Consider the following 15060-nt stretch of genomic DNA (forward strand, 5'->3'; position numbering starts at 1 on the left):
TTTCATATTCAGAAATAGGTTTTTATTGCTGTTATATGTGCTAATATTCATGCATCAATTAAAAACGATGATAGATTTTCTATCAGTTTGAGGGTTATTATTAATGATGATCGATTTTAAAAAGCTTTCTTTTTCAGAGTCATTCAAACTATTGGTACACACTTGAAAAATTCGGCAAAGATTTCGACTGCCGAGCGCTCAGTGAAAATTTCGGTGGTGCATATCGACGTTTACGGATCTTTACTAACGTTTGGTATTATAAAAAATTACCGAATGCTCGGCTGTCTAAATCTTGGCAAAATTTTACCGACTTCGGTGCTTTTTTAAGTGTGTATGATGAACCTATTAAAAGAAAAAATGCAATAAACATAGTAATATTTCTCGCAACAAGTTTATATTCAAGTCATCTCAACATTAACTTGTTTAAAGCATTTTCTTTTAGAAGTCAAATACCTATAAACTTTCATAAACCAATCCTTTCGCGTGAATGACCCAGTTTCTCGCGTATATTTCCATACTATTTATCACGACATGCACGATCCAACTTCGATTCGACGGTTGTCATCGATGCAATTGATGAACGCCCTCCATTTTTTTCGTCACTGAATGTGTGAGTGAATATAGCGCCAAGCTTCGTGTATCATTTCTCTACATTGAAGCAGCCCTCATCATGTGGTTTGCGGGCGCAGGCAGGAACACAACCGAGCGCCAGTCGTGACTCGTGACGTGACGATCTAAATATAGGGGGGTTTGTTGTTTGGGCACTTGGTTTGCTTGATCGTTCCGTCGATTCTTTTGACCCAGTTACGTAATCAATTGCGCGCGATGCAGTGTGAAGGTGACACTTATGAGCAATGGATGTCACGTGCTGATTTTTAGGATACACAACATATTTGAACGAATTCTTCGTCCTTGAAGGTAACAAATATAATTAAAATGGTACTCACGTTACAACAAACAAGAGAGCTTTCTCCCCGGTTTCCGTTCTTGATTGAAATGCTGAATTCGAAATCCAACTCGAACCATGAACCGATGGCAATGGAGCTCATTCCATATTCGCCATGGACGTTTGTCAAGTCGAGACATTCTTCATCAACCGAGCAAACAGCACATTGCCATACGACCTAGTACGATACGATGTAACTGAATCGGATATTTTCCTGCACATTTATCCTACACCGACTACTGCCCTGCATGTAAAATAATATACTCATTGAGTCTCGTCTCGACACTGCTGGCTGGCTGGTGTGGGGGGAACTCTATATTGCCGGTTCCCTGAAATGCTCCCGCGTGGCATGCCAGAATGAAGATGCGAAAAGCACCGAGCTGCAGCGAAGAGTAAAAGGTATCAACCATGCATAAAAGATCAGATTTAATTTACCTGTGTAATGTTAGACAGCAATGTCAATCGGAAATTGTTTGAACAGTACACCCGGCTCAACTCCAGTCAGTCGTTGGTTTGGGTAGGTCCTTTGTACGGCACAGCCGGAACGTGACTTCTCTGTCGTGCTTCTCCCCGGCAGTCAGTGCCTTCCGGGACCACACAGTTCTTAGGTAAATATCGAGTCGATTTGTGTTCGGCTGAAAATTGATCAAAAATTTGCTCTTACTGTCACAGTGAGTGCTGCTTTGTTTGCGTTTTCCTGATTCGATATGAACAATTTGCTTCTCTGCTTATTTTTTGTCAATTATTTTTTGCTGTTGCTCAGAAGAACTCAGTGGAATATGGTTTCAATTCAAGCTCAATTGTACTGCCATTTCGGTTCCATTCGAACCTGATGCTGCCACCCACGCGCGGACATCCATTTTCCATCGTTGTACGTTGCTCCACTATAAAATCTCGTACTCGCCGGCGTTGTTGGATGTAACGAACTTGGAATTTCAAGCTTGCAGCCTCAGCTTACAGAGGGGTATCATTTTTCTTTCTCAATACCCTTACTGTATGATTTACGTTTCATCTCCGACCATGCACAAGATGTTTCGCAAAGCATTTTATGGGGCAACGTCTCGGATGCATCGTCAAATAGCATAAAGGTACTACACAGTGGTAGTTGTTGGCATTCTGCTGGAATCGAGCATGTCTGTAGTTTCCGGCAAACTGGCTGTTTGTGCTAAAAATTCCTCCGAGTTGCTTATTACCCTGCCGCCACAAATCATCCTCATCCGATTTGCATTGCCCCGGTTATACGCACGTGTTGATTCGCCTTTTGAGCTTTTCGGCAAAGGTTACCAATCACCGAGGTGAGCATTTAGGTATGTTTCATATACCTACCTACCTATATACATAGCTGCTGCAGAGAGCGACCCTGTCGAAGACGGACGAACAGCATAAAGATGGCGCCGTCATTTGCCATCGAGAGGGGATCAAATTCAAGCCACGGCACACGAAGGAATCGAGATCCACTCAATTATTTTATATATGCGGTTGGTTGACTGGCGAGACTAGTTCGCATTTTGGCTTTAATTTTGCAAGGTAGATGTACCTACATCCAGAGGCATTATCGAAGAGCGCAAATGTCAATGCAATTTGTTGACATTTTCGGTTGGCGTTAAGGCATGCCCACCGCCCGGGCGATAGAGATTGTTAAACGTTGTTGGTTTCTTTTGGGTCTGATGCGGTGAAGGTAGTGCGGACATGCTAGAATGCGGTTTTCGGTTATCCGTTCGAGGTTGTTTTGTTCGATATTGGGTGTTGAAAGTTTTGCACCGATTTTTAGGAACTCAGTGTTTGCCGGAACAATAGTAACCACGTTAGCACGTTCGGCATGTACTCCGATAAGAACACTATACTAACTGTATCGATATCACTGACGAACATAGTAAGGGAGTGTCGTCGTGGTTGGGCCATGTTTTGGAATTCGCCCATAACTTTCGTTTCAAAAGGAATTTGGAAATCTAATGAATCGTTGCAAAGGTCTAAGAATAAGGTATATTTCCGAAAAGTTTTGAACTGATTGCTTGAAAAATAAAAAAGTTATGAGCATTTACGTGGAGACAAAAAATGTTGTCATGGTCGGGCCATGTTGTACAGGTTGGGTCACCGCAGAAAATCTAAAATATACGTATTGAAATTCTATATAGAGACATGAAAAGAATGAATCCCGTGAACAACGGCTCATATAGGTACAAATACCCTATTTTTAATTGCATTTTTGCAAAATTTTGGTGATCTTGTAAAATCAATATTGCTACAAGCGCCTTTTCCAAAGTGTACTAATACAATAAAAAAAAACAACAAAAATCTAGGTTTTTATCGTATTAATTTTGCTTTATTTCATAACATTTTACATGACTGATATTCTCTAGCGATAATTGCGCTTCTGCGCTTAAAATTATGGTGGCCCAACCATGACTGCTCAAGTGGCCCGACCTTTACAAATATCACTTTTCTAGTATCTACCTTAGCCTTCCCAAACATCTTACTGGAGGGGATTTTTCTATAGTCTTCGTGTGCAACACAACACACTCCATACATTTTCAAAATTTATTTCGATAATTGCATTTCATGAATCATTTCTTGAAGCAAAGTTCATTGCGCCTGGAAAACTTTTTTTGTAACTGCATTCAGTACGGGTGTTTTGAATACACGATTGAAACTTACAATATTGTGAAAAGTTAGCTATCATAGTAAGAAGTTTTACAATGGTTGTATCATAGATATCATGAGTTACTAAAACTGTAAAATCGTGATGGCCCGACCATAACAGTGGCCCGACGATAACGACAATACCCTAATCATTAGCGTGATATAAACAACACGACCTTTCAGAAGAATGTTTTGGCCTGGAAAATAGAGTAATCGTAGGATGATGAATCTATTATTAGCATTAATTGTATGTATTGCGGATTTTCGGATTTCCAGTCAGTTTTAAATTGAAAACGGCTTTTTTATACTGCCTGACGTTTCGGCCTTTGGTTTTGGCCTTTTTCAACGGTAATATGGTTACGTTTTCTTGTCTAATCGTTGATTGCCAACGGACAAGAAAACGTAACCATATTACCTTTGAAAAAGGCCAAAACCAAAGGCCGAAACGTCAGGCAGTATAAAAAAGCCGTTTTCAATTTAAAACTGACTGGAATGCCGAAAATCCGCAATACAATATTTGTACCTCAGTCGATCTTAACAGCATTAGCATTAATTTATTACCTGTCACAAAAATACCGGCCGATAAAAAGAATTTTGGACTTTCAGATGCAATTGGATTTAAAATCAAAATTGAAATTAATCTAGACTTAAATGAGATTTGGATCTGGAATAGAAATTAGAGATGAAATTGGACTTGAAAACGGACCGGAGAAAAAGTAAATAAGTAAATAAAAAAGAAATAAGTTTTATTGGTTTCGAACAATAATATTTTTATTGCCGTAGGACTACGTCTTATCGCAGGGTATAAATTACTTATTTGCACCGGACGGATAGCTCTTGGCGGGCTTTTTAAACATAAAATGGTTGCAATCGTTGATGAATGATATTTTGTCAATTTCTAAAGCATTTACATGAAATTGTTTCATGTCGAAAAAGGGTCTCGTTTTTGGCACGGTTTCGATTTTGGCAATATGGGCATCTCGCATTTGTTGCCAAATTCGAAATCCTACTGTACTAGTTTTACTTGGAATTAGACATGAAATCGGACTTAAGAGATGTTGATGTTTTCATTTGAAATTGGATTTTAAATCGGAATTGAATTAGAGGTGGAATTGAAACAAGAAACTGGATTTGAAATTACACTCGAAATTGAACGTAAAATTGGAATTAAAATTGGGCATAAATTGGATTTATCGAAAAAATCAACAAATTCAAGTTACAAATTGAATTTTAATCGGACTTGAGACTCGATTTGAAATTACATTTAAAATTAGACTTGAAAGTGTAATTCAAATTGTACTAGAAATTGGACTTGAAATCAGAAATTGGTCTTAAAATTGAACTTAAATTTAGAAATTTAGAAAATTTAGAATTACACTAGAAATTGGGCTTAAAGTCGGTCATGCGATTGGACTTGAAATTGAACTTGACAAAAATTAGACTTGAATTTGGACATGTACTTGAAATTAGACACTATGTTATGCAGTAATGTTCCGATTTTGTCTGTCCCCGATTTTGTCTACCTCCGATTTTATCAGCTTTTTATCTCGATTTTGTCAGCCTATAAATTTTGCTTAACTTTTGTGCTTTTAAACATGATTTATAATGCTTTTCATCCTGCTTGACACTCTGATTCTCACACTTCTTCTGATTCTGACACTTCTGATTCTGACACTTCTGATTCTCTGGAGAGAGTTTTTGAATAAAATGATGCCTTCTTGCGAGTTATTCGGAGTCAAAATTAGGGCATTTTTATAGTAAAAGTTCTATGATTCCCAAATAAGCAAAGATAGAGGTAAACTATAGTTTGCAATATTGTGTATTTTTATTATTTGTACAACTTTGTAAAACTGTAAAAAGTCATACAACAACAAGAAAAACAGCTAAAATAGAAAAACTGATTTCAACGATTTTTCATTTACGAGAAATAGGATTTTACTCTCTTTACTGGAGAGATCGAAAGTTACTGACTTCAGCAAAATTTCTTGTAATAATATGTTGTAAAACTTTCCAGAACACATCAATATGTTATATTGAAACTGAAGAAAAATAATTTTTTTATTGCACTTTTAGGGAGATTAATCAAAATTTGAATTTCGCTGAACGACAGAACTTTTAATTTTAAGAAACTTTTCCAAAGGTTCCATTAACCTAAAACCAAGTTTTCGCGCTCAAAGCTAATGCGCACCAAAATAGGTTCTGAACCAGTCTGCTGTGCCCGGTTCATTGAGCCTTCGGATGACCAATTGAGCGTTAAAATTTAATTTTTAGTAGAAGTCTTCGATATTGTAAAGCCTTAAGTCTTGAATTTTGATAAAATTTTCAAAATTTTTTTACCCGATTTTGGCAGTTTCCCCATTTTACCAGCCCAAAATTCAACATGGGACTGACAATATCGGAACATTACTGTACTTCAAATTAGGACTGACTTTTGTCGTCCGTATCACACGTTTGATATGTTTTCCGTTGCTTTTTTTTCTCGTTTCCATTCCTGTTTTTCAACTTTTTGTTCCTTTTCCTCGCATTTCCTGTACTGGTTTCTTGGTTTGTGCTCTCATTTTTTTCTTTTTCCTTCCGTTTTCCATCTTTTTTTCTCATTTTCTCTTGTTATTATTTTTTCTGACCCGTGTTTTGCGTTATATTGTTCCATTTTTCTTCGTTTTCTGTGTCATTTTTTCCTATTTTCAGTTCTGTTTTTCTTCTTATTTTTGTATTTTTCTTTCCCATTTTCCGTCTTTTCTCTGCCCTTTTTCCTTGTGTCGTTTTCAGTTGTCGTCTTTTTCAAACTCTTTTCATGTCCTTTACTTCTCGCTTTTCGTCTTCGTCTGTTCCGTTGTTCCTCTTTTGGATGCCCCGGTTTTCCTACATTTCTGTTGTGTTTTCTCTGGTTTTGGCTCCCTTTGTTTTCCCTTTTACTTTCCATGTTACCTTTCTCTTTGATCCGTTTTTCCTGTTTTCATTTATTCTTTTTCTGACCCATTTTTTAATCCTATTTTCCCGTTCCATTCTTAATTTCCCATTTCCATTTTGTCTCATCTTTCTTCTTTCATATCCCGTTTGACCTCTTTTTCCCGTCCTCCTCGTTTCCCTCGGTTTTATTTTTTTACTCTCTCACTTTTCATCCTCTTCCTTTTAGTTCCTCTTTGTTTTTTGTGTGCAGTTTTGTCTGTTTTGTCTCGTTTCCTTCTTTTTGTTTCACGTTTTCCCACCTCCTCTTTTACGTTTTTTTTCTTTTTCTGTCGCGTCTTCCTATTTGTCTCGTTTACCCTTTTTCTGTCTACTGTTTCCTCTTTCTCTTTTTTTCCTGTTCCGTTTTTTACCCTGATTTTCCTAGTTTTCTCTTTTCCGATCCGTTTTGCATCTTTTTTCTTTCGTTTTTATTCATTTTCAGGCCCGTTTGCGCCCCGTTAACTCCTTTTCTTTTATCTTTATCTCTGTAATAGACTAATCTCAAGTTTTTAGTCTTGACCTTGAAATGCGGTCATACATATATATTCATATTTTTTTTGAAACGATGCTGGACTCCAGCGCCTCTATGGTTCAAAGGTACAAGTACCAGCGAACCACATGCCCTGGCGGGTGTTGTGGGTTCGAATCCGGTTATAATCTCAGATTACAGCTTGGTTCGACTCATGCACCTTCCAGCATTGGACAAAAGGTAGGAGTCAAAATGACTACCCCCCCCCCTTCCTTTCCGCTCTTCCCCTCCTTCACCAAAAAATTTTCATTTCTTTCCCCTACCGTCCCTTCATCAATTGTAGAACCATCGTTTCAAAAAAATATGAATTTATCTCTGTTCCATTCTTCCTCTGATTATGTCCTGCTTTTCTTCCCTTTCTATCACGTTCTGCATTTTTCGTTTTATCTTCCCCTTTGTTTTTCGTTTTCATTTCTGCTCTCCATTTTCTGTTCTCGATTTTCAATTTTCCTGCTCTCCAATTTTCTCCTTTTCTTTTCCACCTTTTTTACCCCATTTTTCTACTCTTTTGTACCTTTTGTTTCATTTTCTTTCTCGATTTCTTTATTTTTGATCCTTTTTTTCATGTTTTCTCTTCCGTTCTTCCCCTTTTTCTGTCTAAACTCCTCTGTTTTTGCCTTGTTTGATTCCCCATTTTACTCTCGCTTTCTTCTTTTCCACTTTTTTTTCTTTTTTTACGTCCTCCCATTTTTTTCGATTTTTCTGTCGTTTTTATTTCTTGTACTGCAGATGGACAATCTCTTTATCCATCGGTAGTCCATCTGTGATTATGCTAAGAAACTTTACTTACATTTTCGTACGAGACTCTTTGTTGTACGCTGTTTGGTTTATGGGTTATAAGTAGCCCAATTTTTCGCCTTAACTCAGGAACAATAGCACATGTGGTATGTACCTGAAAATCCTATACGCTCAAGTCTTTTTTTACGCGGTTTATTGTTATAATTTTTGAATTAACGCGGTTTTTCTATGACGATTTTTGAATTAACGCGGTTTTTTTTAAATCATTTTTCGAATTACGCGGTTTTAAGCGATTTTTAAATTCCAGCAGCTTTTTTGGTGATTTTGAATTAACGCGGTTTTTTACGTCGATTTTTGAATTAACACGGTTTATTTTATGACGATTTTTGAATTAATGCGGATTGTTTTACAACATATTTCGAATTAACCGTGTGAAAAAAGGAGTGTACACTCAAGTCGCTTTTTACGTGAATACGTCCCGCGTAAATCGAAACCGCGTAAATTCCGACATTCGCGTAAAAAACGCGTAAATTCCGAAATTTGCGTAAAAAAACCGCGTAAATTTCAAAATTCGCGTAAAAAAACCAAAATTTCGTGTAAAAAACTTTGTGGATTTCAACACTACGCGAAAAAATAGACGTTTTGAGCACATCTGCGCAAATTCCGAAAATCGCGCAAAAAAAACGCGTAAATTCCGTAATTCGCGTAAATTCCGAAATTTGTATAAAAAAAACCGCGCAAATTCCGAAATTCGCGTAAAAAACCGCGTAAATTCCGAAATTCGCGTAAAAAACCGCGTAAATTTCAAAATTCGCATAAAAAAACAAAATTTCGCGTAAAAAAAACTTTGTGGATTTCAACACTACGCGAAAAAATAGACGTTTTGAGCACATCCGCGTAAATTCCGAAAATCGCGTAAAAAACCGCGTAAATTCCGAAAATCGCGTAAAAAACCGCGTAAATTCCGAAATTCGCGTAAAAATAGTCGCGTAAAAAAACCACGTAAAAAGCGACTTCAGTGTATTATTATTATAGACAGCGACGTTTTTCGAACTGAGGCGAAATAATTTTAAATTGAACTCAAGGGAACTGAAATGTGTTTCGTTAGACGTGTGCGCCGGTCAGATTATCGGCGGCGGCGGCGCAAGAATCATTTTTATTCGGCGGCGGCGGCGTCGCCGGCGTGACGCCGTTCTTTACAATCGGCGGCGGCGGCGGCGTGCATCGGCGTGCGATTATTTTACACCGTTGAATTACCGCATTTCGTATAAGTTTAAGCAAAATCTTTTTTAAAATCGAACTAAAATAGATAAGTAAAACAAATCTTAATAATGCTTATTTTGTGAATGATTTTTAATGACCCTTAAATCTTTGAATTATTTTTTATTTGTATATTTACGAATACGCGATATGGTAGACACTAGTACGTAAAAGGCAGGGAAGATTGGGATACGCACCCCATCTTTCGATTTTATGCCAAACATATGAACGTCCGATTGCTATAGATCGAATTTAAATTTCAGTTTTCTGCCAATGTGTTTTTTTAATTAAGGGATATTACATGCATTGCGTATAACAGCAAAGCAAACCAAAGCCTGGGTGCTAATTCCGTTAAATTTGACCTTCTGTTTTTATACGACAGACCTAAATTTGACCTGCTGTTTTTATACGACAAGTTTCGCAACCAGCTGTTAGAATACAGGACAGTGCGGGGTCAGCGCTACGATCCTATTGACTCTAATAGCCTCTCCCAGCTGCGTATAATAGACGGCGCCTAAAACTTGGCGGGTGAAATCGGCAATGTAGCAAATCGAGCAAGAAGTAAAGTATGCCCAGTCTGATGCGAGCGAGTATAAGCAGCATCCAGCGCTTACGAAACTAACGCAACCGTACGATAAGCAACCACCGATGCTGCGTGCATACATCCTGCTATTTATTTACTAGCGAGCGCACTGTCTCGAAGTGTCTTTCTGCACAACCCGCTTACAAAGCCAACAACTTGTGAGAAGCCAATAGCCCGTGCGGGCTTACGGCATACTAGGATATATGGATTCTTATTTTGCATTTTTTGCTTTTTTGTTCATCTTACGCCCTCACTTACACACGCGGATAAAACTGCGAGCCCTCGCGAGTGATCGGTGTCAGCTGCTTGGATTGCAATGACGTGCGAGAGCGGTGACTGGGGCCGATAGCTAATTACACACTCGCAAAAACTTGCCGCAATGCTTTAAAAAATAAGAGCGAGAGTCCGTAGGAGATACTCATGCCGGCGTGTTCGTTAGAACTAAAACGCCCGAGAGAGAAAATTAGACCACACCTCAGATTATAGCTTATTCGATCCATGCACCTTCCAGCATTGGACCAAAGGAAGAAGTCACAACGACTACTTGTTAAGCGTAGCTGCTAATAACCCCCCCCCTACCTCTTTCTCACCTTTCCGCTCTTTCTCCTCACTCTAAAAAATTTCATTACTTTCATCTACTGTCCCTTCGTCAATTGGAAAAGAACTAGTGTTAACTAAAAAAAATATTAACTATATATGCCTGACCTCATTTCAAGGTCAAGACAAAAACACTAGGTCTAAGGGAAAAGAAGAAATTTTTATTTTTCAGCCATCTTTTTTCCTTCTTTTTCTTTTTTCTCAAGCTGTGATTAGTTTACAAAGCTTAAATGTTATAAAAGTCTTTGTCAAGCCTCTACCAATAAAACCAAAAAAAATTGTTTCAATACGTTGTATAGTTTCTGAGAGAAAGGTGAAAATCGTGTTTTTACAGGAGCGGCGTTTTATTCTAGCGAGATTGTTCCACGCCGCAGTGGAATGCTGAGATGTTCGATCGTTTTTCGGTCATTTTCCGTGGTCGAATCATTACAAAATTAGGATTAAAATAAACGAAAAAGACTGCAGAATCAAAATCTGAAATTTGACTTTAAAATTTGAAAATTTGACTTTTTCAAAAATTTTGACAGAATTTTGACGTCATGCTAAAGTTCGTTTACGTTAGGCCTTTTCGATTCGCTCTCAGTTGGACGCATCTAAATTAAAGGTACATGATAAGAATGAATTCACAAGACGGGTTCACTATGTGCTGTCAACATTTTGACCCGCATTTTTGTCAATGTTGGGCTATATCGTCGGCGTGGGTAAATGGTTTCGGCGGCGTGGGAAAAAGACCCTGGTGGCGCGCCGGTTCTAAATCATCGGCGGCGGCGCGGCGCGGCAGCGCGCACCTCTATCTTATACATCTCAATTCAGAACTGGTTTTTGAGTCACTTCCTGTACAGTTTCCTTGCGCGAGTCTTGTTTTGTTTGTCATTCCTCTTCGATGCCTTCGAACTTTCAACATGTTAGTCCAGAACGTGTGTACAGCTTAGCTAAGGTAGACTGTTCGTAGTTCGTATTAGTCCAGAACGTGTATACATAAAACAAGCTGAAATTTTTGTTTCATATAAATCAAAGCAAAGCCTAGGTGCTACATTCCGTTATCGAAACCTGACCTTCTGATTTTATACGACAGACTTCGCAGCCAGCTGTTAGAGTGCAGGACAATTGCAGGGCCAGTTGCTACGATCCTATTGACTCTAACAGCCTCTCCCAGCCGAGATTCGAACACACGACGACTGGCTTATTGGGCCAGCATCAAACCTCGAGACCAACTGGGAGGCTTTTGTTTCATATACATATGTTTAAAAAATTGGAATAAGAACCTTATTTTTAAACCTTTTTCAAAGATGGACCGAGAATTGTCTATCAATTTTCATTTGGTTCGAACGTTTATGCATATCTATTAAATTTAGTGCAATTCAGTTAAAATTTTGCGCTGCTGATTCTCATTTTTACGACGATATTATGTATATTTATACATTAAACCAGCATTCACAATTATCTGATGTGACAATTTATCAAACAATAGAACCATATGAATTTTTCCTTCCCCCGACCACCGTCGTTCGATTCTCGCTAATCCGCTTAATTTCCATAACACAACCCGGCAGCCGTCAATCACCGTATGGCGCCGACCGCGCCGGGTGATAGCGCCATATGGAACTGCAATAGACAACAATGATCATGTAATTGGAGCTCATCAATTATGAAACTTATTTTATTGCTGTTGGGTGCGGCAGTACCAACAACAGCAACAGCCTGCTTCTGATTTATAGCAATCAGCAGCAATTTGCTCTGAATTTTCCACCTGTGAACCGACTGGTGTCGCGGCGTGTGTTTCTATCTCACTTTCATTAATTACAGCCAAGCGACCGGAAAAGTAGCAACCACAGCCGCAGCATCTGCACTGGAACGGTCCAACCATTGCGTTTACTCGTGACATTTTAATTACAAAAATTAATAGAATGGAAATCGACCGAATTGTGCGAGTAGAGAACACATGTCGGTGCAAGGATTGGGCACTGGGAAATGTACCTACCAGTTGTTCAAGCGAGTTGCACCAACCATCTGTGCAACTATTTATCTAACGGTTCCTCGTGCAATGAAGGGATAATGAATAATTATGTTGTGACTATGTTGCTCCTCTATGTTTATATCCGAACGACCTGCAATTCGAATAGTTTCCACAAGGTACCAAACTTTTTGCTAGCTTTTATCAGTAACATTTAGTGAATATTATAGGCTGACAATCAATGACTACATCTACACATGAACTTATCGGAGGAAAATACAATTGGTATTACCGCAGGAAACAACATTCAATACCTTGTTTCTGAGAGGGCATAACATGTGTAAACACTGGTTCGAAACAAGATTTATTTTAATTTATCGCTGCCTACAATATAGTATATCTTTCATTGGCCTAGGATGCACACCGAATGCATAGCTGGGGGTAATGAACAATTAATCTGCAGTGTTTCCTGGCTTCCAACAATGCCAATGCATGCATGCATGCATGCAGGGAGGTGGGATTTGAGTGGATTACGGATACCGTTGCCCGTTGGATTCTGTTGTGCAAGCATCAAGAGTCGTAATTCTCTGGCCTGACGATATTCGAGCAATTTATTTTTTATCATTTTCCCTTAGTACAACCCTTTATAAGCACATAAATCCAAACCAGCCAAATGTATACAGCTTTTATTGCCAATTGCGGAAAAGCTTTACACATTGATCCAGACATTTTCATTATCACTATTGTTATTGTCTGCGGTTTTACCTCGCTGCTGAATCAATCGGAAATGAATTCACTTGCTATTATATTGGTATGCTTGCGTTTCAAAATTGCTCTGCTCTACGCTTGCAATAAACGTACCTACATACAGCGCTTGAAGCCATTACAGATGAAGCGAAATCAATTAAAACATTTTATTATTATGTCCCGCACAAGCATCAGCACTAAGAACGTATTTTAAACCCTGTGGAGGAGGAAAAACCTGCTCATTGTCGTCCGCCCGCCAATTCTGCTGTATAGGATGTAAATTATATTTTGATTACAATCGGTACGCCACATCCACATCACTGGACTGGAAGCCTGTCCAGTCTGTCCTTCTGTTCTTCCGAGATAAAAGCTTATCTCAATAAACTTTATTTAATCACAGTTTGAGCAATTTCGTAATTTGTTTCCATTGAGCAGTCTTTATTCACCTACTTCTCACGCATCCTCACGTGTAGGTAGCCGACGTTCGCCTCGAATTCGCATTTCCTGCTTGCCATCAACCGACTCGTACGATCGTCGTGGTCGGTATTCCGACCACGGACGGGGCGTAATCATACGGTAGTAGGTACGGCATACGGGTACGGGTACGGCAGCATGATTCGGATCAATCCCTCCGTCGTCGATCCGGGCAGCAGCAGCGGCGTACCGAACGAATTGCATGCACGTATGTAGGTGGAGAGAAAATTGGAATACTGTGCGTGAAAAGTGAAAATGGCTCACGTGCGGGTTTAATTGAGGGCAATTTACTGCAAGAAAGTATGTCTCTAAAATGAGACTACAATTTTCACGTGCATACCCCGGGCACAGGAAGGGAATATTTAAGACTTGATCGAAGCGGACAAACGAACGAATGAACGAACCGCTCACCGGTCGGTCGGTCGGTCCGTAGGTTGAGGGATCATTCAATAATTGGATAATAACATATCTTTTTTGTGTGGCCCGCTTCCCACAATCGAGAAACTTTTATACGAAAAATGATGAGACATGTGCTCTCTCTCTTTTAGTTATGAGCTTAACGTGATTTTTGAATTGTCCATATTAATTCCGTTTGAGATCGATCGATCGACTGCGTGAACGGGTAAGCTGCAATCAGGTTTTGCAACTCGCAGGATGACGGTAGGATTTGAAAATGACATAAGAACGAGTGCCATTCTGATGACTCTTAATCTTGCTTACAGCGAGGGACTTTGGGCGTTTGATTTACGTTAATTGTTTTAAGCAAAATATAGCGTTTCATGTTGTGCAGATTTTATAGAACGTACCATTTAATAAATCAAATAAAAAATTATCAACTTTGGCGAAATTCGATTTTTTTTGACACATCCTTCAGGAAGGTAGCTTGTATCTCGCGAAGGGGTCAGAACGCTAATTGCTTAGCGATTTCTAAATCGATTTTTTATATTTGTGCAAAAATCGAACGGAAAATCTTCTACGCGTCAACTCAAATAAAGAAATTGAAATCAATCATTTCGTGTTTGGTAGGATAAGACGTCATCAAAACTTTAACGTCTTTTTAGAATCTGTACGTCCCAACAGGTCGAGGATTTGTACGACGATTAAACCTAGACCAATTTGATGTCTTTGCTTGGAGAGAACGCCAGAGAAAGTGCAAAAAGTCCCCTTAAGATTTAGATTAGGACCACGAATTTGATGTCCGTGATAGGAAAGTGTGCCAAAAAAAGGTGACAAAACCTCCCCGTCCCAACAAGTTTTCTTAGGACAGTGATAAACCAAACAGATTTGATGTCTGTGTTAGGAAAGTGCGCCAGAAAATGTGACAAAAATTCCTTGTCCCAACAGATCGCAAATTCTTTACTGTGAGATGGTTAAACCTAGACAAATTTGATATCTGTGTTGGAAAAGTGCTGGCAAAGAGTGAGCATGTGCATTTCATAACCTCTGTTCGCTAACTCCTATTCCTACCCACACTAAGATGGCAGCCCCATCAGCGGGATAAGGACCTTAGGTTAACAGTCTACTGTATCAGAACACAAAAAAGTTGATGGAAATGAAAGAAGAAATCTCTCTGGATTATTGGCAACGACCTTTAGTATGAAAACACGGACACGAATCGGAACATGGAATGTACTGACCCTTGC

This window comes from Sabethes cyaneus, chromosome 2 (assembly GCF_943734655.1).
Source record: "Sabethes cyaneus chromosome 2, idSabCyanKW18_F2, whole genome shotgun sequence".
NCBI classification, from domain to species: domain Eukaryota; kingdom Metazoa; phylum Arthropoda; class Insecta; order Diptera; family Culicidae; genus Sabethes; species Sabethes cyaneus.